Here is a 26,502-nt window from a genome sequence, read left to right as displayed (position 1 = left end):
TTTGTTTCGTTATTAATACAAACTGGTTTATTTTTCTCAATAGCTTGTGTTAATGAGTTATTTCATGTGTTCCTTGGTCTGCATGTTGAATATATGTTTTATTATATGAAATGCAAGTGCTTGGTAATTGTTTGATTGTTTGTGGTTGCAGGAATTGACATAAAGGAGGAGCTCATCCGGATCGGCAAGGACAGACCACAACAACAGCGTTTTGGAATAAGGTAAGCCTAAACACTTGTAGTTTTCATGTTGTAAAAGGTATATTTAGAGAAAGATCACTCCATTTTGTCTTGTTTGTCGCTAGAGAGTTTAGACTCCTAGGGAGGTCAGTTGTGTCCGCACAAACAACTTTTTCCGCCACGACACTCAGATAAGTAAACGATGGACCACCAGCGGCCGAAGGTTGTCCCTGATAGGGTTGTCCTTGTGGGCCCCCAGATCAAGGAAAATTTTAAGGATGGAAAATTTTCTTGAAGTTTAAAACATTGGCGAATCTCACTAATCCCTAATATGCAAATTATAAATGTTTATTGATATATTTGTAAAATTAATCAAATTTATAATTATTTTATATATAGTCTCTCTATAATGTTGGCGATTTTTAAGGTAAAATAATTTTATATTCTAAAATTTGGGCGAATCGTCTTTTATAAAATTGGAAATTGGCGAATCTTTTTTGTGGAAAAATCATGGAAAATTAGCCCACTGGGCGAACATTAGCCCCTAAAATTTTCCATGCCCCAGATTGTCCTAGGTAAGACTAGCCATAATATTGCTGCCCTTGGGGGGCTTGCACATAAGGTGGTTGGCCTTGGTTAGGCAGTCCTTGAAGCTGTGCAGGCATTGCTTGGCCTCCATGGAAAGAGTTGGTACTAGGGTTCCAAGCAATGGATAACGGTACTGAAACCTCAACGAAAGGTTGAGTAGGCAAGGGTTGAGAAAGTTGAAGATATTGACCAGTAGAATCGTAATAAAAGAGTGGACCTTGCGCATTTGGATCCTGAACAGCTTGTCCATAGGCATCATATGGCCCCCCTCCTGGAATAGGACCAGAAGAGGGTGGAGCACTTTGTGCAAGGTGGACAACTCTAGGCGAGAGTGCCGGCTGGCCATTACTCACTTGACCGTGAGGGGGACCAGCACCAGTGTTCAAGGCTGAAGACACTGTTACGGCACTAACAACTGGAGTTTAATGTGCTACACAAACAGTTGGATTTGTCGGAACTGAAGTAACAGGTGTAGTGTGGACTTGTGAAACAAAAGATCCCGTGGTGGGAGTGATATGGGGATCCCACATAGTCGAAGCGGGAGTCCTGACACTTACCCTATCCCTCAATGACTGATAGCGTGGGGGGAGCGGAGAAGTAGCTGGGATGGGAGTGTCAATATTTGACAACACAGGTGTCTCACTCACTCTAGGAGATGTCTCATCCATGTGAGAGGTAGACATTGGAGACGAAACACCAGGGGGGGTAAAAGGAATATCATCCTCGTCAGGCTCCCAGATGGGGTTCCAATGAATTTCGTAACCTTCGCCGTCTGGAGCACGATAGTTGATCGGTTGGATACTCGGGATAACAGGAAGAGTATCACTTACAACCGGTACCTCAGGAGCAATAGAAGACGAAGACCCTTGATCACTTGGAACGGGAGTCGACGGTTCAGCCAGGATGACAAAATTCAAACGAGACCTAAGGGAGTCTAACGATAAAGGACCCTACTCAAACTAACACACACAAGATCTAACCAGGTAATGTTTATCATGGCCAAATGAATTTTAAGACGTAAGGAAACAACTTGACCTTTTCATGTTTTAAGAGTCGAGAAAAGGACAAAAAGGTGACTCTAGTCGCCTTCGAATGTTTTGTGAGCCCGAAGTGACAAAATTCTCAAGTGAGCCTTTTCTTTTAAGGAGTCTGAAAAGGATCAAAAGTGACTACTCTGGAGAGCTAGGTAGAAAGGTTTACCAAACAAATCCGTAAAACTACATATACACCTTGGAAGTCATATGAAAACCAAGGACTTCCCGTACGACAGTCAATCTTCCCGAATGTTGTGTTCGGTGCGTTACGGCTTGTAAGGCGGCAGACACGGCTTCCGGTGGATAAAGGATGATATCCTAGTGGGGTCTCCCCATATACTTGACGGTACGAGGGAGCTCAAGTCCGTGCTAGACCACTTGTTGCGTCACGGAAGGAGGAATCACCCAACCTTAAGTGAAACAAAAGTGACTAGGTTTAACGACGCCGGAGCACGTCTCTAGCCTAGACCTCTAAACAGTGAGCGTTATGTTCCAATGCATTTTTAAGTTCATTCAGTTCATTTTACAGTTGATCTTTGATTAGGTTTCGATTTCCAGGTCCTATCGTATGTAATCTCTCACAATTCCCTAAATGCAAGCTATATGCCAAAAAGTATCATTTCGTTCGATGAACACTAACTACGAGAGAGTTGAGAACTTTTCAATCAAACAAAATGACCATAAACAATCAAGAACCACTCTAATGCAGCTAATGGCAATAAACAAAACTTTTCTTTAAAGTCACTAATCAATGAAAAGCTCTAATTTCCATTAACTAATTCAATGCAAAAGAGACTGTTCGTTTTCCTTTCAATGGCAAAGTGCACTAAACAAATTTTGAGAGATAGTAACACCGAGCAAAAGATCAATTTCACCCAATGAGAACACAATCTAATCCCCAAAACACCAAAACAGTCCTTCAAACCAAGAAGAAAACGCAAAGACCTCTATGAGCTATGTGATCTAAGCCCAAATGAAGCCAAGTGAAAACCAAGCGAAAAAGAAACAAATCACTTGAAAAAAGCTTTAACAACTACCGAGCAAATGCAAAAGGTAATCACAAAGTCAACTGGACGATCAAAGAACCCAAGACTCCTATGGAAGGCTCGATGCACCAAGCCACTAGATGCCCTAGGGCTAAAAGGTGTAATCGATAGAAAAAAGGCAAACACCCGAAGGATGAAGGTCTAAAACCAGTCAAACCAGGATCAAACAAACTCCAGTAATTGAAAAAGACACAGCAAGACAGAAAATCCAAGCTCAGATTGCTTAAGGACAAGCAAACTGAAAAGTTGACAGGCCTGGCGCGACTGTCAGGCAGCAACTCGCGCTTTTATAGGATTGGCGCGGGTTGTTTTTGAGCAACTTGCGCCAATTGGCGCGACTGTAGGGCTAAAAAGCGCGCTAATCAAGTTTTCTAAATCAAAAACAAAAGCATGCGACTCAGGGCTTGAAGACAATATCTAGGCAAACCAGGAAGCAAGAAACAGCAAGAAATCCAACCCAGAAAGCTATCTAAGCAATCAAAGTAAGAAAAACCAAAGAGACAAGACAAACTCCAAGTTGTTTAGCCCGTAAACCAAACTGGAGATTGACTGAAGTGGCATTGATCTACTTCGCTAATGCAAAACAATAGCGTTTTGAAGGCTACCTGGCCATACTTCAGGCTCTGTCTAAAGTTTACAAATCAAACAACAAGATCTCCCCAATGGAGTCGCCAAATTGTTGTGGAGGTAAATCCTCTCTACGGATAGAGACGATCCCTACTAGCCCAAATGGGTCTAGCAATAATCACACAATGTTGTCACGCAAGTTCCTAATTGCAAATGCAAAGTAGATAATGAGAACCTACTTGGATTCCAATGCTAGTGTTCGTAGAAGAGATGTCCCCCTCGTTCCTTTTCCTTGGCCGGTCACGATCCCCACGATCTCCGTGATTGGACACCTGCACATGCAAAGAACACCACTAAAACAAGCATAAAATATAGTAGATGCAATTATATATCAGTCAGAAAAGATATAACTCAACATCAAACATAAGACAATGAGAGTGGAACCATAATGATAGTCATCTATTATTAATAAGTAACAAAGAAGAATACAACCATTGTTCTGACGTCAAATCTTCCTTTGGCTGGGTAGTCAGCTACACAAGTCTTGCAAATCTTGTTGGGATGAGGAACAAGCCTCTCTCTCTTTGGGTGACAAGAATCTCCTTACTTAGATTTGGCCTTATGGGTGCAAAGAAGGCTCTTGCAGCTTCAAACTCTCTATCACTATGCTGGGACCAGAACTACTGTAACTAGCTTGCTCAAGGCATAGAGACAAGCTTTTATAGATAGAGAAGAAAGAGATAGGATCAACCACATTATTCATGGGATTAGGTTTATCACTTGGAAACTTCCATGAAAGGTGGCAAACCACTTTCCTTTCTATGGAGATTCGAAGCCAAACCATCCTAGCTCAACATAGATTCAGTTGGTGAATGGGTTGAAGAGAACCTTCGGGAGTTTGGTGGTTGAAAACTTTACTCAATTTGGTTGGCACGAGTGCGACTTTGAGACAGAGCGCCAATAGCGCGCCCTTTTTAGAGGATTTCCCTCATTGGCGCGGGCAGTGAACTGAGGACCCGCGCTAATGCAAAAAGAGCTGTTTTCATGGAGATTTTGCAGGAGATGTCTTCAGGGCAAATGAAGCTCATACTTAGAGGAATATGATGCAAGTGGTTTCAGGTCATGTCACTTCTCACAGGTCCCGGAATGAGTCCTCCAGTGTACGGGTGAGGGGTAAAAGGGACGGTGACAAACAGTGACAAATTGCTGTGTAACAAGATGGAAATATATTCTTTATATATACAGCACATAGAACTACATCAGCCCAAAACATTAAATTTACATTTTTGAAAAACATCATGGAGTGCACCATATTTAAGATTGTCCTATTCATTCTTTTAGCTACACCATTCTGTTGGGGATTATAAGGCACAATTGTTTGATGTTTGATCCCATGTTGGTGAAGATAGTTTTCAAATTCATTTGAAGTGTATTATTTTCCATTATCAGTTTGAATAGAGCCAATATGAGATTGTGCATCATTTTCAATCCATGTATGAAAGTTCTTGAATGTTTGAAAAGCATTAGATTTGTTCTTCAACAAATAAACCCAACACATTCTGGTGTAGTCATGTTATAGACATTTTTGTGCCCTACAACACTAAGCATGAAATGTCCATAAACCAAGGGCTCCTAAGTCCCTAAAAGTGTTGTTCTAACCCCTAAAGGAACAAGGTCAATAGATTACAGCTTCTCCCAGAAGTTCTCCATGAGAAACTGCTCAGAATTGGTCAAAACAGGATCATTGCATCTGCTCTACTGGCTAAGTGCGTTGCATCTCACCTAAATACACTGTGAGGGTGCGTTGCATTTCAAAAGTCCCTTCTGTGGGGTGCGATGGGCGAGAAATGACAAATGGCAATGTCATTCCGCGAGGTGGAAAGACAATGGAAGCTTCCAGAATCTTCTCCCGTGACACTTGCCTCACTAAATTAGACCAAGGATGAGTAAGAGGCCTTCAGTCTCCAAGTGGAAGCAAGAAATATCAGAGAGAAGACACTAATCAAATCACAAGCTGACTCATCCTCCTTACAGATATCTATATATGGATCCCTCATCCCAGAGATCCAGAGGCTGGAATTTTGCATATTGTAAGGAATTGCTGTTGGTTTCTAGAGACAAACATCAGATTGTTGGGTGATCTAAGCTTTGTTTGGGGTGAAGAGGGGCTTCTTTGCTAGGAGGTTGATGCTGGGTTGGAACAACTGGTTGTAACTCCTCCTGGATCTTTTCTTGTTTATCAATAAAAACTATTTGAGTTTTCCTCCATGCTTTTGTACCATTGATGCTTGTTACATTTGTATGGTCAATTTACATCCGATCCTAGATTGTTTATGAATATAGATCCATGTCTTTGTATAGTGCTATGCTTCTGTGATCTTACAGGTACTTTGTGAAGCTGGGTGTGCAAGGGAGCAGGTAGCTGAGGACTATCAAAGAAGAGAGGGATCAAATCAAAGGATTAGCGCAAGACAGAGGTTGGTCTTTCTGTTCCTCTCTATCTATAATTCATAAAGCAAAAACAAAAGTAGTTTTTCTCTGTTTGTTTCTAAGGAAGCTGTCACACCTTAGTGGGATAGAGCAGTTCTATATAGACACTTTTCCCTGTAACAAAATGGCGACTCCGCTGGGGAGCTAATTAGTTTGTTTGTTTATCATTCTTTGTTGTTTGTTTCATAAACTTACAAGTAGCATTCGAACTGCATTTGCCATAACGAATGCAAAGTAGATAACTGCTGCTTCAATCCATATACTGGATCTGTTTATGATTTCAACAACTGATTCACAAACTATCTGATTGCCCTTGTGATAGCTCTTAGATCCTCCTTAGATCTACCCCTGATTGTTGAATTACTGATTGCTTTTTACTCGGCCAAAAACCAAGAACTGAACTGCAAACTGTGACCCGGAACCCGAACAGAGTCTCATTTCTGGCCCAGTGCAGGTACTTTTCAGAGATTCTGAATTTCAGCGCAGTTCCCGAGTGGACAACCTGCGCTGCATTTCAGATTCTCTGTGTTACAAGTGCGCTGATCAGACTAACTCTGTGCAGCTGTGGCTTCTGTGCTTCATTTTTTCCAGTTCTATTCCTGAATTTTGCTGCCTGTGATCAGTATATGTCTGTTTGAAACTCCTTTTCCTTGTTGTTATTCCACCTCCTTTGTACAAAAGAACTGTAGATGTTTTTTTGTGTTTGTTAAGTCATTTACAGTTTTCCTTTGCAAAAGTAGTGTAGTCGTACTGTCGTCCTTTTATTTGAATCTGTCGCAAGTGTCGATTTCGATCGTAGGAGAAAGTTTGAATGCTGTTGATGGTCGATTATCCTGTTACTATTGCCTTTGGTCTGAATTTGTAATCTTCTAGTGTCAAAAACAAGTATTCATTTCAAAATCGTAAGGTGTCGTAATCATCTCTATTTTTGATTTCGAAAAGAAGCTTGTTTATATTTGTTGCTTGAAAAGAATTTCAGATTTGTGCATCAACTTTCCTTTTAGCATCCATATACTAAGAAAGTCAAAAACAAATACATGCATGTGCATTTGCATATAGACAGTCTGTTTGGCTTGATTTAGGAAAGTGCATTTACAGTGTGCTCTTTGCTCTTTGTGAAAAGGATCTATCTTTCTTTTCCCTAGTAGCTAGGATTTTCATTGCATAAAAGAGACAAAAATCTTGTTTATCATCTTTAGATTGCATTTTAGGAATTACATCTACATCTCGTTGTGAACCCGAAAGGAAAACTTCATAAGCAAGATCAACTTAAAATAAATTCAATGAATCTAACAACGCTTTCAAACTTAACGCACAACATTTAGATGTCTAGGCTAGAGACGTATTCCGGTGTTGTAAAGCCTGGTAACTATTGTTCTCACTGATGGTTGGGTGATTCCTCCACTTTGAGATGATAAGTGCCAGTACGGACTTGTGCTCCCACGTACCATCGAGTATATTTTGGGAGACCCCTATAGGCTTAAATCCTTTATCCATAGGAAGCCGTGTGTGCCGCCCTATCGATCGCAATGCACTGAACACAGCATTCGGGAAGATTGACTGCCGTACCGTAAAATTTATTCTGCAGTTTTGCGATTGGTTTGGTACTCCCTCTACCTAGACTTCCAGAGCAGTCCCTTTCGTTCCTTTTTAGACTCCTTAACGGAAAAGGTCCATCTGAGCACTTGTCACTTCAGGCTCATTAAAAATCGAAGGAGACTAGAGTCCTCTTTTGTTTTTCCTCGACTCTTAAAAACTGAAAAAACAAGTTGTGTCAAAGCGTCTAAAATTCATTTAATTCGGAAACATACTTCCCCTTTATTTTAGTTGATCGAGTAATCCGCAATCGTGGAAGAAAGTCAATTGAAACCCCGTCGTTCGCGGAGGCTTACGAGTCAACCGTCTTTGTCTCCGGAATCGAAGCCAGTACGGACAAAGCGAACTCGTTTAACCGGTTCCAAATATCCTATTAAAGTTAGAACAAGTGTTCCAATGACATCATAGACTCCGGTTACTCAAAACATTTCTGGAATCCCTGCCTCTACAGAAGAAGTTCAGCAACCACAGAAGGACAGTGATACTGATCCTAGTCTGAGAGTAAACACTTGTGTTACCGAACTAGTTCCATCTACAACCGGTTCGGAGAGTCTTGCTCTTCAAACATCTCTCGCTACCGATTTCACACCTTCTTCGGCACCAGAAATATTCTACGGACCTGACGGTCTTCCCCTTCCACCTGGTCTAATTGCCATAGAAGAAATTGTAGAAGATCCTCAAACAAGTACTCCAACGCAATTTGGAGTCGGGGTCACTCTATATCCTTCTTCATCAGAAGTTAGTCTACCACCAGCGGAAGCTCCTGTAGAATCGCTAGGTAATCTTTTGGATAGACTACAAATGTCTGAACAACCGTCAACATCTAGGATTGTGTCGTCTGACACAGCGACGGCAGAAATCCCTGCTATCACTCCCACAATGTTCGCCGGTATACCATCTGTCCCAACTAGATCTCAACTTCTAGAAGGAGTCCACTCAGGGGCTATTTTGACAGTATGGTTTGTTCCTGTTTGTTCATCCGGAATAATATCCGGAAACTCTTATGTTGAGTCTCAACAAGTTGATCCATTTGGAGGTCAATTTGGGCATCCCGGCCCCCAAGGGTAAACAATACCCTTGAGTTCTGGATTACCACCATATGGAGGGCAGTATACCCTTTCATTATCCCCTCCGGGAGGATATCCATATGGGAGTTCACAACCTCATTCAGGTTATACTGGAATTACATCAAGCGGTTGGGTACCTATACTACCTCAACAACCAAGAGTTGTATACTCGATGCAAGAATGCTTACCTATGTCAAATATCCCAACTACACGAGCTATTGTGACGGTGTTGCAAGTCCAAGCGATGCCTGTTGTATGCCAACCTCAGGTTTCTCAAGTTGTAATGCAACAGCCCCTTGACCCTGCGACTCAACCATAATCGCCGACTGGTGGAATGACACAGGTTCAGACGGGTACAATTACCCCTCATCTTGGTCAAACTATTAGTATCGGTCAACAACACATGGCTTCACAGCCATGGCTAGTACAATACCAACAACCGCAATTCCAACAAGTATACCAAGGTTTTGAGCAACAAATCTTTGCTAATAGTGGACAGCCGTACATTCAAAACGGTCAAAATCAACCATTTTATAATGGTCATGCCCACCAACTGTACCAAACATACCAGCATCAAATGCATTATGCTGGTATGCCAAGACCAACTGCTCAGGCAATCCCATTGTATCCTGGGTATGCTTCACCTAACCTGAATCAGCAGTTACCCTTTGTGGCAACTTTAGAGTTACCTGATTTAAATCGGTTAACAAACGATCCAATTGCTTACGCCCCTTGGTGGCCAGTGATTCCGCATAAACTTCCATCAGATATTCCTAAATTTAATGGAAATCCGGGTGAAGATCCATCAAATCATGTGATGACCTTTCAGCTATGGTGTTCATCAAACACCCTAAATGATGATTCGATAAGACTTCGCCTCTTTTAGAGGACGTTAATGGGCCCGGCGGCAAAATGGTACATCGAATTGCCTAGAGCTTCGTTTGACAACTTCAGTACCTTAGCCACAACCTTTTTAACCCATTTTCAGTTACCGATAAGGTACGAAACGGGAACAGAACTTCTTACCAACTTCAAGCAGACAACGGCCACTCACATATCTGATCATATACATGAGTGGTGACGTCGTCGTAGGATGGTAAAAATGTATGTCCCCGATCAGCTCTTAGCTGAATGGTTTATCAAGTCATTACTGCCTTCCATCACGGAAGATGTGGCAAAGGGGGGAGTCGTAACAGAAGAGCAAGTTATCGCTCGTGCACAATATCTGGACTTGATTTACACTCAGTCTGGCATGCTCTACGATAAAATACCTGACGCCCCTAGACCAGAACTCTCAATTCCTCCCCCTCCTAAATCGAACAATGACTCTCATGCCGGCGATGGCGTGATTGGCACAACAGACACGAAATCGACAAAGGCTACATCCAAAAAGGCCCGTAATATTTCATGTCAAAATGCAAAAGATGAACTTCTTGCTTTGGAAGTAAATGCGGTATCGACAGATAAAGGCAAAGAAACCAAACAACCAGGGAGCAAGAAGAAAGGCAAAGGGAAGAAGAAGAAACAGGAGGAATCATCACCTGAAAAATCTTCTTCAAACCCTCCTGGAGATAGGAAACCAAAAAATCCATGCTTCATATGCGATGAGGATCATAGGACCACAGACTGTCCACACAGAGCTGAGGTTAAAAAATTCTTCAAGAATTCGAAAACCTCCGCAGTGTTAACTGATCCGTTTCCAAATCCAGGAGCAAATCTGGTTGAAAGTGAAGATGCTTCCCGGTGTCAAGTGCTAATGTTATCGGTTTCAAAACAGCAAAATGATGCTTTGATATTGACAAGGAACAAAGATTATGGGAATCCACAGCTGTCGAACAACAAGGATAAAGATCAACCTAGTAGTTCGACAACAACTTCGACAGAAGTTGCGCCACCCATCATTCCTGAATTGACAATAAAACCGCCAAAGGGAGTAGTACACAAGCCGACGTTTAGTCCTCGCGCTAGAGCAGCACAACATTATAATATAGTGGAATATTTGGCACAATCGCCATCCGCTATGTCAACTCTTGAAGTACTACAGAATTGCGCATCCCAAAGGCAGGCTTTATTATTAGCCATTGGTGGGATAGACCCAAAGGATTCCAATCTTGTATCCTTCGACCATAAAGGATACGATCCTCAATTACCATCTCAACTAGCTTTCCTTGTTCAAGTGAAAGCCCTCAACAAAACTGTTCATCGAACAATTATTGATGAGGGAGCATCTACATGCATTAAGTCGATGAGTTGCTGGAAAAGTTTAGGATCTCCAACCTTGTCGCGATCTTCGACGACATTAAAAGCATTCGACGGAAGGACATATACCCCATATGGTATTCTAAGTAACTTGAAAGTTGAACTAGGAGGGAAAACGGTAGAAATAGATGTTGAAGTAATTGATGGAAATCTTGATTACAACATCCTACTAGGAAGGCCATGGATATATGCTATGGCGGCCGTTGTGTCGACCTATTTTAGGAAGATTGCATTTCCCTTCCAAGGAGGGATTATAATCATCGATCAACAAAATTTCCTCCCCAATGGTTCTCAAGTTACAGGAAGCATTCCCATGATCCATGGAAGCCCCCATTCGCTTCAAAATATTGGAGTAGGCCTATTAAAAGATCCTATACTAATGGGAACTTTCGCCCTTCCACCTCCAATCAATCTGGCAGAAGTAGCATCGGTAGGAACCTGCAATATGATATCTTCTAAAAAGATCTCAGAAAACGATATCAACATGGATCATGCAATGGTTTTGCCCCCAAGCCCAATGGAAATATTGTAGCAATCAATGTTCCTAGCCTGGGTGGCAAACCCAAATAAACGCTCATCGAGTGTTTGGACAGATAGGTCTAAGGAATATGGCACCTCTTCAGATCCTTGGTCGCATGTACATTCTACAAACAAAGGAATCATTCAATCAATGATGATAGGAGAGGCACCATGGGAAGATTACCACCATCTCTCCCATCTTCCGGATTACCACGAAGATTATTCCATCAACCTTAATCATCCATCAGTTTTTGATTTTCTATCAAATATTGTAAATACAGTGGATTCCGAGGACGGTTCTTATCTCGTGTCGACCTCGTTAAAAAATGAAACAAGGAGTCATGAGGATTGTTCTTTTACTGTATCAACCTCATTAAAAAATGAAACAAATCCCCTTTCCAAATCTCAAAGGTAAACCTTCATTCCAACCACCGAGTTGAATGCAATGAAGCTTGGGGGGCATGCACCTCGATTTGCGTTATTATGCTGGGGGCATGCAAACTTATCACGAGCAGTGTTACTGTAGGGTTCAAGCTCGTTAAAAAATAAACCCGCCACGAGCAGTGTTACTGTAGGGTTCAAGCTCGTTAAAAAATAAACCCGCCACGAGCAGTGTTACTGCAGGGTTCAAGCTCGTTAAAAAATAAACCCGCCACGAGCAGTGTTACTACAGGGTTCAAGCTCGTTAAAAAATAAACCCGCATCGAGCAGTTTTAGCACATAGTTCAAGCTCGTTAAAAAATAAACATAAGACATGAGCAAATGTTTCCACCCGTGTTTAAGCTCGTTAAAAAATGAACTATTCCCTGGAAAATAACTATCGTGAATGTAGTACTTCAGCCGTTAAAGCCTTGGTCGTGTTTGTACCATCACCTCCACTTTTTCATTGGCCGATCATTCACCTCCATTTGATTGTTTACCCATTTTGAGGAACAGCTGCGAAGAGTGATTTCACTAGCCATCCTTGTGACACTGTCGTGATTGGAAAATTCCAAACCTTACCTGGAATCAGTTGCTACCTGTTTTATCACTCATTCCTCAAAAGACGAGTCTCTTTTAAGCTCTTTTCAACTGACTTGTAAAATATGAAAAGATTGCCGAGCCATTGGCCTCTCTAGCTCGTTAAAGGGACAGGAAGTGTTATCCCTCCTCTAGATTTTAATCTTTTTGGACCTGAGGGATTATTACACAAAAAGATCGAGCGCTTGTTTTGTTCAGCTCGTTAAAAGTATAAAAAATTCATCCCTTCTGTATTGTTTTATAATTTTTCGGACTTAAGGGATTAGATGACGAAAAAGGAATTTTGGAGTTACCTTTACGTTCCTTTTCAGACTCTTTAAAATTGAAAAGGACCGAGTTATCTTTGTCGTTAAACTCGTTAAAAAGATTAATAGCGACAAACTTGTCTATAGACGAGAACGAGTTTCACTATCGCTAGGCTCGTTAAAACATAGCGATGGGTTTGCCCGAAGGGAAAATTATAGAACAAGCATATGTTATCCTCCTCAAGCTTGACAAAAATAAAGAGGTACTGGTCAGGAATGACTGGGGAAAATTGGGAAGAAAACTCAAAGAAACTTTATTGGTAGCAAGTCGCTCTTGAGCATGACACTTCCACTCCGTGTCCGAGTTGGGTTGGGTTGTTTCATTCACCAGTCACATCACCATGGTCACGCCATACCATCCACATTTGGGGTTAATGCTACCAATCCATCACATCAGTGTCACCGATATGTTCAAGAGAATTCATTCAGAGAATTCAACTGTGTCTCACCCACTACCATACATTATACTCCATTCTTTCATGACTGCCACCCTGAACCTTATATCACCAGGTCGTTTTCACCTCCATTAAAATCATTTGCTCCGTTCTGTGTCATTGATGTGGGATTCATTAAGGCCCTCCTGTGACGGATCACTTCTTGTCGACATCAGCTCATTATCCAAGAATTTGATCTAGGAACACCCCATTCAGTACTTTGAAGCTTGCATGCCTCAATGGCAAGTTTCTCACTTCCGGCGATAGGTTTACATCAATGGCCTTCGACTGAAAGATTTTGCGTGGTGTTTGACGCCAAGTCCTTTATTCACACCACGTGAATTGTACTGCAGTACCTTGAGGGTCATTATCATTATCGGTGATTCCTCTTGCGCTTGTTAACAGTTTACATCATTGACTGGTAATCAAGCGATGTCTTTCCATGTTCGACTTCAGAACATTTCTCACATGGATCGACTTGTACTTCGACTGAAGATCGGATGAGATTGAAGACCCCGGATCTAGTTTCATCCATCCGGGCTGTGATATATATTCAGGGAAATAAAGACATTAAATGTACATCATTGCTGCACAGATAATCATCCACTCAAAAGGATGATGGCTCTATCAGAATCATCAGTCTACACTCAGATGATTGTCTGTCCTATGTACATGAAAATGAATTTATAAAGCTAAGCATGGGAATGCCTGCCTCAGCTAGATCATGAAAATAGTATGAAGATAATGTATTGTATTGTATCTTATTACAGGTCTCCTCCCAGCATTGAAAGAACTTCGGATCCTCATAATAAAGCATTTCACCCGACACCAAAAGGTTAACGGCCTCATACTTTAGGGGGCAACTGTTATAGACATTTTTGTGCCCTACAACCCTAAGCATGAAATTTCCATAAACCAAGGGCTCCTAAGTCCCTAAAAGTGTTGTTCTAACCCCTAAAGGAACAAGGTCAACAGATTACAGCTTCTCCCAGAAGTTCTCCATGAGAAACTGCTCAGAATTGGTCAAAACAAGATCACTGCAGCTACTCCACTGGCTAAGTGCATTGCATCTCACCTAAATACACTGTGAGGGTGCGTTTCATTTCAAAAGTCCCTTCTGTGGGGTGCGATGGGTGAGAAATGACAAATGGCAGTGTCATTCCGCGAGGTGGAAAGACAATGGAAGCTTCAAGAATCTTCTCCTGTGACACTTGCCTCACTAAATTCGACCAAGGATGAGTAAGATGCCTTCAGTCTCCAAGTGGAAGCAAGAACTATCAGAGAGAAGACACTAATCAAATCACAAGTTGACTCATCCCCCTTACAGATATCTATATATGGATCCCTCATCCCAGAGATCCAGAGGCTGGAATTTTGCATATTGTAAGGAATTGCTGTTGGTTTCTAGAGACAAACATCAGATTGTTGGGTGATCTAAGCTTTGTTTGAGGTGAAGAGGGGCTTCTTTGCTAGGAGGTTGATGCTGGGTCGGAACAACTGGTTGTAACTCCTCCTGGATCTTTTCTTGTTTATCAATAAAAACTATTTGAGTTTTCCTCCATGCTTTTGTATCATTGATGCTTGTTACATTTGTATGGTCAATTTACATCTGATCCTAGATTGTTTATGAATATAGATCCATGTCTTTGTATAGTGCTATGCTTCTGTGATCTTACAGGTACTTTGTGAAGCTGGGTGTGCAAGGGAGCAGGTAGCTGAGGACTATCAAAGAAGAGAGGGATCGAATCAAAGGATTAGCGTAAGACAGAGGTTGGCCTTTCTATTCCTCTCTATCTATAATTCATAAAGGAAAAACAAAAGTAGTTTTTCTCTATTTGTTTCTAAGGCAATTGTCACACCTTAGTGGGATAGAGCAGTTCTATATAGACACTTTTCCCTGTAACAAGTCATCAATAACTGTCATCATATATTTATTTCCATTTGCAGAAGGAACAGGCATTGGACCACATAAATTTGAATGAATGAGTTCAATTTTTCTATGTGTTCTTGAATGTGAATCATGAAAAGGCTGTTTTCTATGCTTTCCTAGAATGCAAGCATCACATTGCTTAAGTTTCCTAGGAATTGTAGGCAAAGCAACAACACCATTTTTCTTTAACAAGTGGAGGCTGTCATAGTTCAAATGTCCAAATCTAGCATGCCATAATAAACTTGATGGAAGTGTACCTTCTTCATAATGAGAATTGTATGAGAAATGTTGTGCACGAGCAGAGGTACCTTGCGGTTTGAGAAGCCTTTCTTCTTCTATTTCCCTCATGACAAGTGAGTGGTCAGATGCTTTTCTCACCTCAATCTTGCCATCAAAAATATGAATGGAGTGACCTTACTGGCGGATGTGGACCAAGGACAACAAGTTTCTCTTTAGCTGTGGGAGATATAGAACATGATGCAGAAGGAAGTCTAGAAGACTAGGCAATTTGAGCCTGATTATGCCCATCCCTAATGGCTTGATTTTTTATTGGTCTACAAATTATACTACTCCATCAAAATTGTCAGTAAATTCTTCAAAAAAATCTTTTCTATGATTCATGTGGCAAGTTGCTCCTGAATCAAGAAACCAATCATTTTTCCAAGAAGCAAGTGAAGCATTAGATATGTCTTCATTTACTCCAACATTACATTGTGCCACCACATAATGAGCGGGTTCAGGTGCTTTACCTTTTTCTGTGTCATTAGTTTTACCTTTCTGTTGGTTTCTTTTCTGCTCAATTTTGTCCCAAGATAACTTGCATGTAGAGGCATCATGCGATCCATTTCTTTTGCTGCACATGTAGTGCAAGTCTGACTTTTCTCCTTGAGAGTGTCTGCCCCCCCTGCCTCTGAAATATCTTCCTCTTCCTCTTCAACCACCTCTTCCTTTGGAAGAATCTTGAGCAAGATTCTTTTCTTTATGAGCAAGGCACACAACCTCTTCAGAAGATTCAGGGTCTATCTTCTTTCCAAAAGCTTTCTCTCTTTCAACAAATTTTTTCACAAGAGATTCAAAGGTAATATATTTGAGATTTCCATTTGCTTGTAATGACTCAAGATAATTGGAGTAAGTAGGATAAAGTTCCTTGAGAAAAGCAATATGAGGAATATCCAATTCAACCTTAGTGGCTTTGATATCATGCATTATAGATTTTACTTTGGATGCAAGAGCAAGAGGATCATTATTTTGCAATTAGAGTGAAGAGTTTAATCATGAGTTGAACAAATTAAAGTGCAGAATGTGAATCATAGAGTTCTTTTAGCTTTTGTGAGGCTTCGAAAGCAGTTGAAAATGGAGAAATATGCCGAATCACCTCTTCACTTACAGATGCTACAATTAATGCATAGGCTTTGTTGTTCTTATTTTCCCAATTGGCGAGCTCTTTGTCTGAGGTAGGTTGTTCTGGCTCTTTGTCTTTGTCTCCAATGCACACACCTTTCCACAACTCATTGAAAATGAGGGTGTGTTTTATCATCCGGGACCACTCAGGATAGTTCTCCTTGTCAGTGACAACTATTCCCACAATAGATATGATTGAATGCATACTGTAAAAAAAAAACTTCTGCTGGCAAAATGTGCTTCAAAATAATACAACCTTATTCTCCCTTAAGAAATTGATTTAATATACAAAGAGAAAAACTATATTCTATCCATATAGAATATCACCCAATTTTTTTGTATTACAATATGGTTGCAATTCAAGAGAAATATAATAGGCAATATCATCCCGCTAGTACCAAAATACCATAACTTGCATGAAAGCTCAAATCCTATGCTTTACACCTTGACTGCATACCTTTTTTTTACTATTGAAAATTACATCTCTTTCTTTTTCTGTCTCTCAGCCTTCAATTCTTCTAGGGACGTAAATCAAGAGGCCAAAAACACTGAAGAAAAAGAAACATGTTTCTTATGATTGCTTGTACATATAAAAATATTAGCAGAAGTAATGTGTGCCTGGATCAGAACTAATTCATATATAGATGTCACCTGCACTGGATATTCTCAGTTAGTCATGCAAGCTTTAGGGCTGTGAGTTTTGGTAGTGAAATCTCATATTAATGCTTCCATCCCCTACGACTGCTTACCAGAATGAATCACTTTGATTATTACTCATATGCGTGCTGCTCTGTCCTATAGCATAGTTTGATTAGTCCAGGATGGAGTAGCTTGAGGTGGACTTGGCCATGGATGCTCAGAAGAAACCGGATGTCGAGGCTGGGTCGAAAACTAGCCAGAGTTACGGGGTGAACGTTATGTCAAAAACAAAGTTAGCAGCGTTCAAATGTTTATGAAATTCATTGAAATGGAGGGAGCAACATGGTGAGGGAGAGAGCAATGTTTAGATGTTTTTGAAATTCATTGAAATGGAGGGAGCAACGTGGTGAGGGAGAGAGTAGCATTCAGATGTTTATGAAATTCATTGATAGCATTTCAACACAGTACAAGGAGCAGCGAGAATAATGGTGAATAGTAGGTGGAGAAGGCTTCATACCACAGATTATATGAGAGCTGGCTACGCATTAGAGCAAGGGCCAATGTATATATGGGAAATTGAATTCATTCAAATGGGAAGGTGTGATTTCTACAAAATAGGTAGAACATAGGCAGAAACTAACACTAGGAGTTACAAAAAACCTAATTTTGGGAGCTGGCTCTGATACCATGTCAGGCCAGGTAGTAACTCCTCTAAATCAATTCACATGTATTCATTTAGGTTGATATTTATTATATACATGAGGGAGATACTGTTCACTTCATCTCCTGGTGACTATTCATATTTATTATTATTTATTTACATCAGTTACACTTATTCACCCAATCTTGATGATTAACTATTAACAGCCACTCTTCTAGCTTGGGTTCCAACCAACATCACATCAATAGAACAACACTCTGGAAACATAACAATACTTTCTTATAATTTCAATTCTCGTACCAACAATATCTCCTTACAAAATCTCAAATTCCAACCCCTCATCATGTAGATGAGTGCTCAATTTATAGGAAAATGGAGGAGGTTTGGTCATAAATTAGGGTATTGAATGGCCTTCCAAACTTAGAGTTATATTCCATGGAGGAAGGGATGAGAGGATAGGAGGTTACTTAACTTATTCCCTATCAAATTTCGAGCTCATAGGGGATGATAAGTGTGGGAATATTCTAGATGGCTCCGAAACATAAGAATATTCCTAGAAACCTATGATGATTTCACTCAAACTTGCCCAACACAAGTCAAAGTGGGCCTAATTTCTATGGAAAGAACCCTGACATGGACCTACCTACACTGAAGTTCACTTACCCTTGACCAAGGTTGCGCTAGCCCCTCAAGGAGGAAATTATGGAGGGCTTCAGGCCAAGAAACGCTCAGGGAAGGAGGTATTCAAAGTGGTGACTTGTCTAAGGAATGCAGCAACTGAATTAGGGTTTAATGAGCCCTAATGTACTAATATGAATGATGTGAATGATGTGCCCAAATGGATCTGTAACAAATTCCCAAGATCCCCAAGGGACCATTATACTATAACGCAGCTTCTAACTGAGCTTCTCATACATACAATATAGTAGACAACTTGGCACAATCACTTGCTACCATGTTGATGTTGGAGGTGCTCCCGTCATGCCCATCTCCAAAGATAGATCTACTAACTGATTTGGGCACAGTATATCCTTCAGATCACTGTTTTATTATATTTCATGTTGATATGTCAGAACATCCTCCGTTACCTCCATCCGTTGCTCTCTAGATACCAGCAAGAGTACATAATTCCATCATCTCCCGATGCATTATTGACATAGGTACATCCACTTACATGATGTCCTCTACTATTTGGAAGCAACTCAAGTCACCTGAACTGTCCCCATCCACCATCACCTTGCATGCTTGGGATGGTCACTCCTCCTAGCCTCTCGACATGTATTGCAATTTTCCAATGACTCTTGCGGGCAACGCTGTTCATGTAGAAATCGAGGTTAGTGATTCCCTTCTAGATTACAACATTCTCTTGGGTCATAGTTATGCTTATACCATGTCGGTCGTCATGTCTATAGTTTTCCGCAAGATGTTTTCCCACCATGAAGGGAGCATCCTCACTATCGATCAATTGACATGCTACGAGCGATCATCCTTGACCTCCCCTGAGTCCATTATCTTGTCGATGTCTAACAAGAAGTCTGCCACCCCCCTCACTAGTGTTTCACCTGGAGTCTACAAAGATTCCTCATTTTTGGGTGCTTTACCTACTCCTCCTCCTCCTATCTCTCAGCCTATCTCTTTGACTGTTTGCATGTTACAAGTATCACGAGTTGCTCAAAAGCAATCTGGTACATATGATCAACGACTAGCTCCTCAACACCCATGGTCACCATCTCAGCTGAGCCATCTAGATCCAGCCCCCCAAGACCTCCTCCTTTTGTGGGTGCCTCTCCTTTGTTCTCATTAAGAAATATTCCTCCAGGTCTTAACCATCCAAGAGCTGTTCCGTGAGGAGATTATCCTATAGGACATATACCTTTCTTTAGTCCTCCTCCTGGAATCTTTTCTGTCCCTATCATGGCTTCATTGACTCTCCCTAATATGAATTTGGGGATCCCAATGTGGTACATTGAGCCCCCAGTGAGCAGTCTACCTAGTCAACTTAGGCCATACCATGATTTCATCCCGGTTCAACTGGTCCCTATGACCCCTATCACTACTCCAGTTCCACCGCAACCTCAACAGGAACCCACTCCTCTTGTGAAAGCATCTGAACTGGGGGTAAAAGCCAAGAAGAAAGAACTTAACGACAAGGCTCCCCAATCACCTTCAACTCCCAAAGCTCCAAAGCTGACACCTTCATGCATTGTGTGTGAGGTTGTTGGGCATGCCACCAATAACCTTCATGAACTTCCTCATCTAAAACCTTTAGTTCATGAAAATTCCATGAGACTAATATCCCGAAGGTCCAACTTACCTTATCGGGACCAACCAGGAAACTCAAAATGTTGCATACAAATCACCCTTGTGCCTTGTGTAATCATTATGGTCACTATTCCCATTGTTTCCCTCATCTCAATGAATTTCTTGATTTCCTTCAAGTGCTTTGTGACTTCAAGGCCACTCGTAGTGGATCACCTACTCCTCTACCTCTGGATTTTGGTACCACTAGTACACCAAAATAGAGGGACTATGGTCCCATTATCATGGTCCCTCCCCTCGATGTCGAGATGATAGACTCCACGATACATACCCTTTACATGTTGTCATCCTTGAGTTCCTCGTAGGAAAAACTCTTTGAGGTTTCTGCATGCGCTTCTATCGAACCTCCTTCATTGGAAACCTAGGTCTCAACATCGGTAGATTTTCCATCTACTAGATCATCGTCTACCATTCCAGATGATGTGTACGTGAACCTTCTTTCTCATGATGACACACCAGGTAACTTCTTCCGCATCATTTAGTCAGTCGTCCTTCCATCCACTCATCTTATATTCTGATAAGGAAACACCGGAAGCTAAGTATACCCCTAATTACACTTGCACTTAGGCAAGGGGGCATCTCTTCTAGAGGATTTTGAAGGCCACCTCCTTCGTAATCCTCTCCGTGCAGTCTACCTCAAGAAATTTCCATTTATTTGCGTGTCTTTATTTATGTCATGCAGTTAGTTAGGTTGCATCATCTCATCTGTTGTCTTTTCCACCTTTTAGATGGATCCATTATCCACACCGTATATCGGTTATGTTGATGGTGCGAGTCGTTTCTCCAGGAATCTAGCCCGTGGCAGCCTGGGTCATTTTCACACCATTGCATACATTAGTCCATTTGAACGGCAAGTGAATTGGATCTTCCACCAATAACCAGGTGAATATGAAGTAGTGATAGGTTTGTTAGTCAATGCCCTTGATCATCACATCCTCTATCTTCATCTTTGTTTAGATTCCTTGCTTCTTGTCATCCAATTGAATGATGTGTATCATGTGCATAACCAAGTACTATTTAGAAAATTTCTACGAGTTAATTTGTTGGTACGTAAATTTGAAACCATTACTTTTAGTTTATTCCTAGAACCCAAAATAAATTTGTAGATACCATTGCAAACAACATTCTATATTGGCATTTATCACATGTATACTACATAAGATAACCATAAACACAACACATGGTGAACCATCATATTCATATAAAAGATGAATAATCACATTATGTATCACATAAAACATAAATTTGTTTGGAGTCTACTACTTTAAATACATCATGTACGCCCATAGCATACTGGGTGGCACATAGGTCCCTACATCTCCTTATCGTACCTTGGAGGATTTTGTGCCAAGTTGGGACGAGATGCTTGAATCCATTGTTTGAGCACTCAGAACACAATGGCGCTCCACAAACTCATCCTGCTAGGGGGCATCATTCCCACCTTTGCATACTAGATCAGTCCCCTCCATCAAAAATGATTGCGGGTAGTATCCCATGCTTGGGGGCATGATGGTTTTCCCTTAGCCATCTTCTCAATTTATTAACATAGGTCTCGGCCTAGATCCCTATAGATCTAGGTATGGTCAATTATCCTCCCATTCCTTGGGTAGTTTGTCCTACTGGCCTCTTTGGTGAGCCATATTCACATCCCATATCATAGATGTTTGATACCATATCTCAAAATATTCTACTTTATGTCATACCACCTTTACCACGTAGTCCCCATGTTTGGATTGGTGGGTGAGGATGATTCTAGACCTCCTATAGTAGTTCACTCTCATTTTCCTCTTCCCTTAATTCTTCACCAGGAACCATCGTTCCAAGAAGCATTAAGGCCATCCTTAGACAAGTAAGTCCACTTGCCTGAAAGTTGTAGATCCCAATTCCAATGGTCAGTTTGTTCACTACAATCTCCACAAGATTTAGGGCCTTTTCCTCCTCTCTAAATTCACGAAATCTCAATGTGAAAATGAATTCAATTCTAGGGAAAACGTCCTTTTAGAGAAAAACCAACATTTTTTATGTTGCCCATTGTGACTAAACCATAGCATAGTTTGAAAAACCATCAGCACCATTAGAAAGCTCTCATCAAGTACTATAATGTGCCTCTCTTAGTTTTTGATGATTTGACACTTCACTAGGAAGCCATTTTTCCAAGAAGGGCCACTTCGTCACCTTTAAAAATTGAATTTCTTTATATGCGATGCTTCTACATTGGGGATGACCTTACCTTGGTGCTTTTCATCTCACATGTCAATTTTCATGATGAGAAACCAACATTCTCTCATGTTTTCATGGTCCCCACTGGGCCTATTCTGTGTGGCAGCATCATCGAATCACCCTTGTTCAAAGCATCCGCGATGGGTCACCTTTTCATACATGGACTTTGTTTCGCATCCCATTATATCATGTCACAGTATTCCTTCCATCTTTACATACCATTCATCTCATGTTGCCCATTTTGGCCTTCACTCATACTGTCCACCATCCCCTCCAAATTCAAGCCAGTCGTTTCCAGGTCAACGATGCACTTTATGCTCTAATAAGGGAAGTCATAGGTTTGTCCCTCAGTCGTATTTTACCCATTGTCCCTGGTGTCATTCCATCAGTAAAATTATTATTTCCCCTCGTGCCTCAGTTGAGGATCCTCATTGCCTCACCTATGGTGGGCCTTATTCTGTTGACATCAGGCACATCTATTCCAGAAGAATGACCAAGAGGACAATATATATTTTTCCAGCTTCGGCTCTTGTTCGGTGCCTCAGATCAATCAAAGGGAATCATCATTTCCATTTGACTTGATTGTTTCATGTTCATGATTCATAAACATGATGGTCCAATGATGTAGCATATTGTACAAGTGATTCCCAGGTGTGTGTGAGATGTTTCAGACCTTATGCGGAGATGGACATTCAGGTAACATGACACATGATCGGATGCCTTCCGATTATGCTATAGCCTCAGATACAGTTCCACAAATTTGACAGATTCGGCTCCTACCACTTATAGTGTTGATAGCATGCACGTCTCCTTCAGATGATCCATTCAGTTTTGTAGAGCCCATTCCCATTCAACAGGGCTTCTTTGGTTGTTCTACCCTCCTTCCCACCAATTTTTTGAGCGAAGGGCCATTATATCTCATGTAGTCAGATGTTATTGTATTCATTCATGGATCGTGTTTTTTCCAGGCACATTATGTATATGCAACACATTGTATTATTTCTGGCTCATTTGTGCCACCATGTCATGTACCATTCAGCGTGTATTTTATTGCTCAGTTTCATGTTTCTGGGTGCATCATTATTTTTGTACTAAGTTATGTCGATGGGTATATGAATGCCTCCCCCACGTCATTGAGATCTAGTACCACAACATAAAAGGAGACTTGCATTGGTCTCTCCCCCTCTCTCACTATCCTCTTTTGCTTTAGCTCCATTTGTCTTTCTCTCTCTCTCTCTCTCCTTTTGCTTCAGCTCCATTGGTCTTTCTTTCTCTCTCTCTCTCTCTCTCTCTCTCTCTCTCTCTCTCTCTCTCTCTGTGACTCCACTTCTTTGTCTAGTGATTGTGTCCTTACAACGTACTTCAGTCATACATTTTTCTCCTAACACTCATACATTGGGGGGCAATCAGTTATCACAAAAAAATGATCATCTAGCCATAATTTATTAGATGGATGGAAGTACACCATGTAAGGCCAATTTGATGATAGTATAAGTACTTTCAATGTGAGAAATTACTTAATAAACCACATTTGTTAAGTCATTTATAGTTAAAACCCATGAAGAATAATTAAAAAAATCACCATTTATTTAATTATCTTATAAGAATAATTAATTAAACCATTGTTAAATTAATATTCCTTGCCACATTTGACCCAATTATGAGAAATTAATAGATAAATGATTAATTATCTTATTTTTCTCCAGGAATAATTAGTTAATCACTAATTACTTATTATCCCTTGTCAAGTTTGATTTAATCTCGTAGGAAAATCATTATTTGTTTATTATTTCTTAACCATATTTCTTGAGATGATAATTAAATCATTTATTTATTTATTATTTTTAAATAAAAGGTTAAATACTTTTTCCCTTCAAACCAAATATAATAAAATATTCCAAAGGGTTAATTCTAAAATGGGGTTAACAATATTTTATTATTGCTCTTTTTTCAAGGATAACCTAATATTTTGTTATAATTAGACGTGTTTTACATTTATTCTTCACTTTTGATTATTTTCATTGTTGCACTCACTGTTGTAACTCTGATTATTATCATTGTTGCACACCATTTTCTTTTTCATTTGAGTTCTCATTGAGCTCAAACATTTTGTTTGCTGGGTTTTATACATTATAGAGGAGAGAGACTCTACAAAAATATAAACACATTGAGGGTAACCAAGAACCCATCCCATAGAGGGGGACTGGTAACATTATTTGTTCCCTTCATGGATATTTTCTAATAAAATATATTCTTTATATAGCTGGTTTCCATTGGATTATTGGAGTTATTTGCGCTTACTTTACTATTCCATTTTGTTGTTTAAATATTTCTGTTGCATAGATCAGGGCTTTGGCACATTTTCTTTCTATCATATGCTATAGATCTACACTATTTAATAACCATTTTTATTGTTAGGGTTGTTTGTGATCCACATCCTAAAGTAGCTTCTTTTCGTACACATTCAAGAAGAATATATAACATTATTGTTGCTTCTATCTGCTGACTACGTGTAGTAACTTCTTAACGTTCCTTAAGAGCCTGCACCTTTTCCTTGACCATCTATTGGTTGTTGATTTTTTCTTCATTGATTACCAGTAGTGTGCATTGTTCCTGATCCCTGAGCTCATCTAATACCCCTTGATGCAGCCCATGCAGTTTTTGAATAGGGAGTGCCACAAGGTTCAGACTCAAATCCTTCATGTGCAAGAGGTGCACCCTATCTTCTATTGTCTCAATGTGTAGTGACCCCTCTGGTACCTGCACTATGCAGAGGTGCATGATGAGTTATGCTGCTAAGGTTGACCTATTCGATTATTTCAGGCTCACTTGTTTTGGGCTCTCTTGTTTTAGGCTCACCTATTCAACGGTCACTTGAATAATGCCTGTCTAGACCTGGAATTCACTTAGGCCCTACTACACCTTGTCCAATCCTTGATGGTACTCATCCTCAATGTGCCTTCAATTTTTCTCTGCTGCATCGTAGACCACATCAGCGATCTTGTCTAGGTCCCCCTCCATGAGGATCAAAGGGGTCCTGCTTGCAAACTTGTCATATTTTGACTTCTTGTGTAGCCCCGTGGAACTCCACTTCTTCCTCTTTTTCACAATGAAAAGGAACTCCAAGGTTTCCCCCCCTTCCAGTTCACCCTTTGTTTCAACCTCTTCATTACTGTGCTCTGTCTCATATTCTTCGAGGTCAATAGTGGCCTGCGACTTGGTGGCAACTTTCTCCTCTAGCACTTCTATCTCTTTGGCGGAGACCTTCTCTTTCATTGCTTCTTTCTCCTTTGTAGAAGCCTCCTTTTTTTGCATGGTATTTTCCTTTTCCATGGCATTTTCCTTTGTGGAAGCCTTTTGTGCTTCCTTCTTCTTCTCTTTCGCTGTTGTTGTTGCAAATCTAGTTTTCTTTGCTTCACCTTCGGTAACCTTACTGCTTACTGCACCCTCATCCAATGGGATGAGCCAGTTACTCGACCATTTACTAATGACCCCATTAATGTCATCTTGGTGACTAGCTATGGAAACTTGTGCCATGTGCCTGTGGCACATTTCTTCACAGAAATATGCATTGAAACTAGCAACATTGGTATACTTTGCATGCAAACTTGGTGATAACTGCGTCTAATGGTTATTCACCATCCTCAACTTTGGTTCAAACAAGACCCAAAATATTTTAGTCTGCATGACATGATCGGAGTCCTTGGTCGCCCACACTGAGGTGAACTTCACGGCCTCGCAGAGACCTGGATCATGGTGGGGGAACTGGCTTTCTCCTGGTGTCCTCCACGCCATTGGCGTGATCAACAAAAGTAGCTAGGAATAATGAAATTCTTTGCCCTCATCTTGGGCCTCTCGACAATCTTCCAAAAACACATGAAATAAGTATTTAGCCAAATTATATTGGACTCCCTTGGCGAACTACATAGCCAGAGATACCACTGGCACTAACACTTCATCAAGGCAACATTTCCTCATGATCTTCCTGACCAAAATTTGTGCAACAAATGAAACCATGCCATCTGAGATGGAAACGATTGCATAACTAGTGACTTCTTCACCAACCCGAAGTCACTCTTCATTTGGTTTGCTAACCTCTTCTCCTGTGATTTTCCTATGAAAGCATCCGCTGGGTCTATTCCTTGATACAGCAAGAGTATTATCCGGTGAATTATCATATCCATGATTAGGAAGGGCCCTCCCAACCACAACAACCCATCATGAACCA

This window comes from Pinus tabuliformis, chromosome 3_2, assembly GCF_031772625.1.
Source record: "Pinus tabuliformis cultivar Carrire ecotype Pingquan chromosome 3_2, CPIR1, whole genome shotgun sequence".
Taxonomy (NCBI): Eukaryota; Viridiplantae; Streptophyta; class Pinopsida; order Pinales; family Pinaceae; genus Pinus; species Pinus tabuliformis.
Note: the sequence above shows the minus strand (reverse complement) of the source record.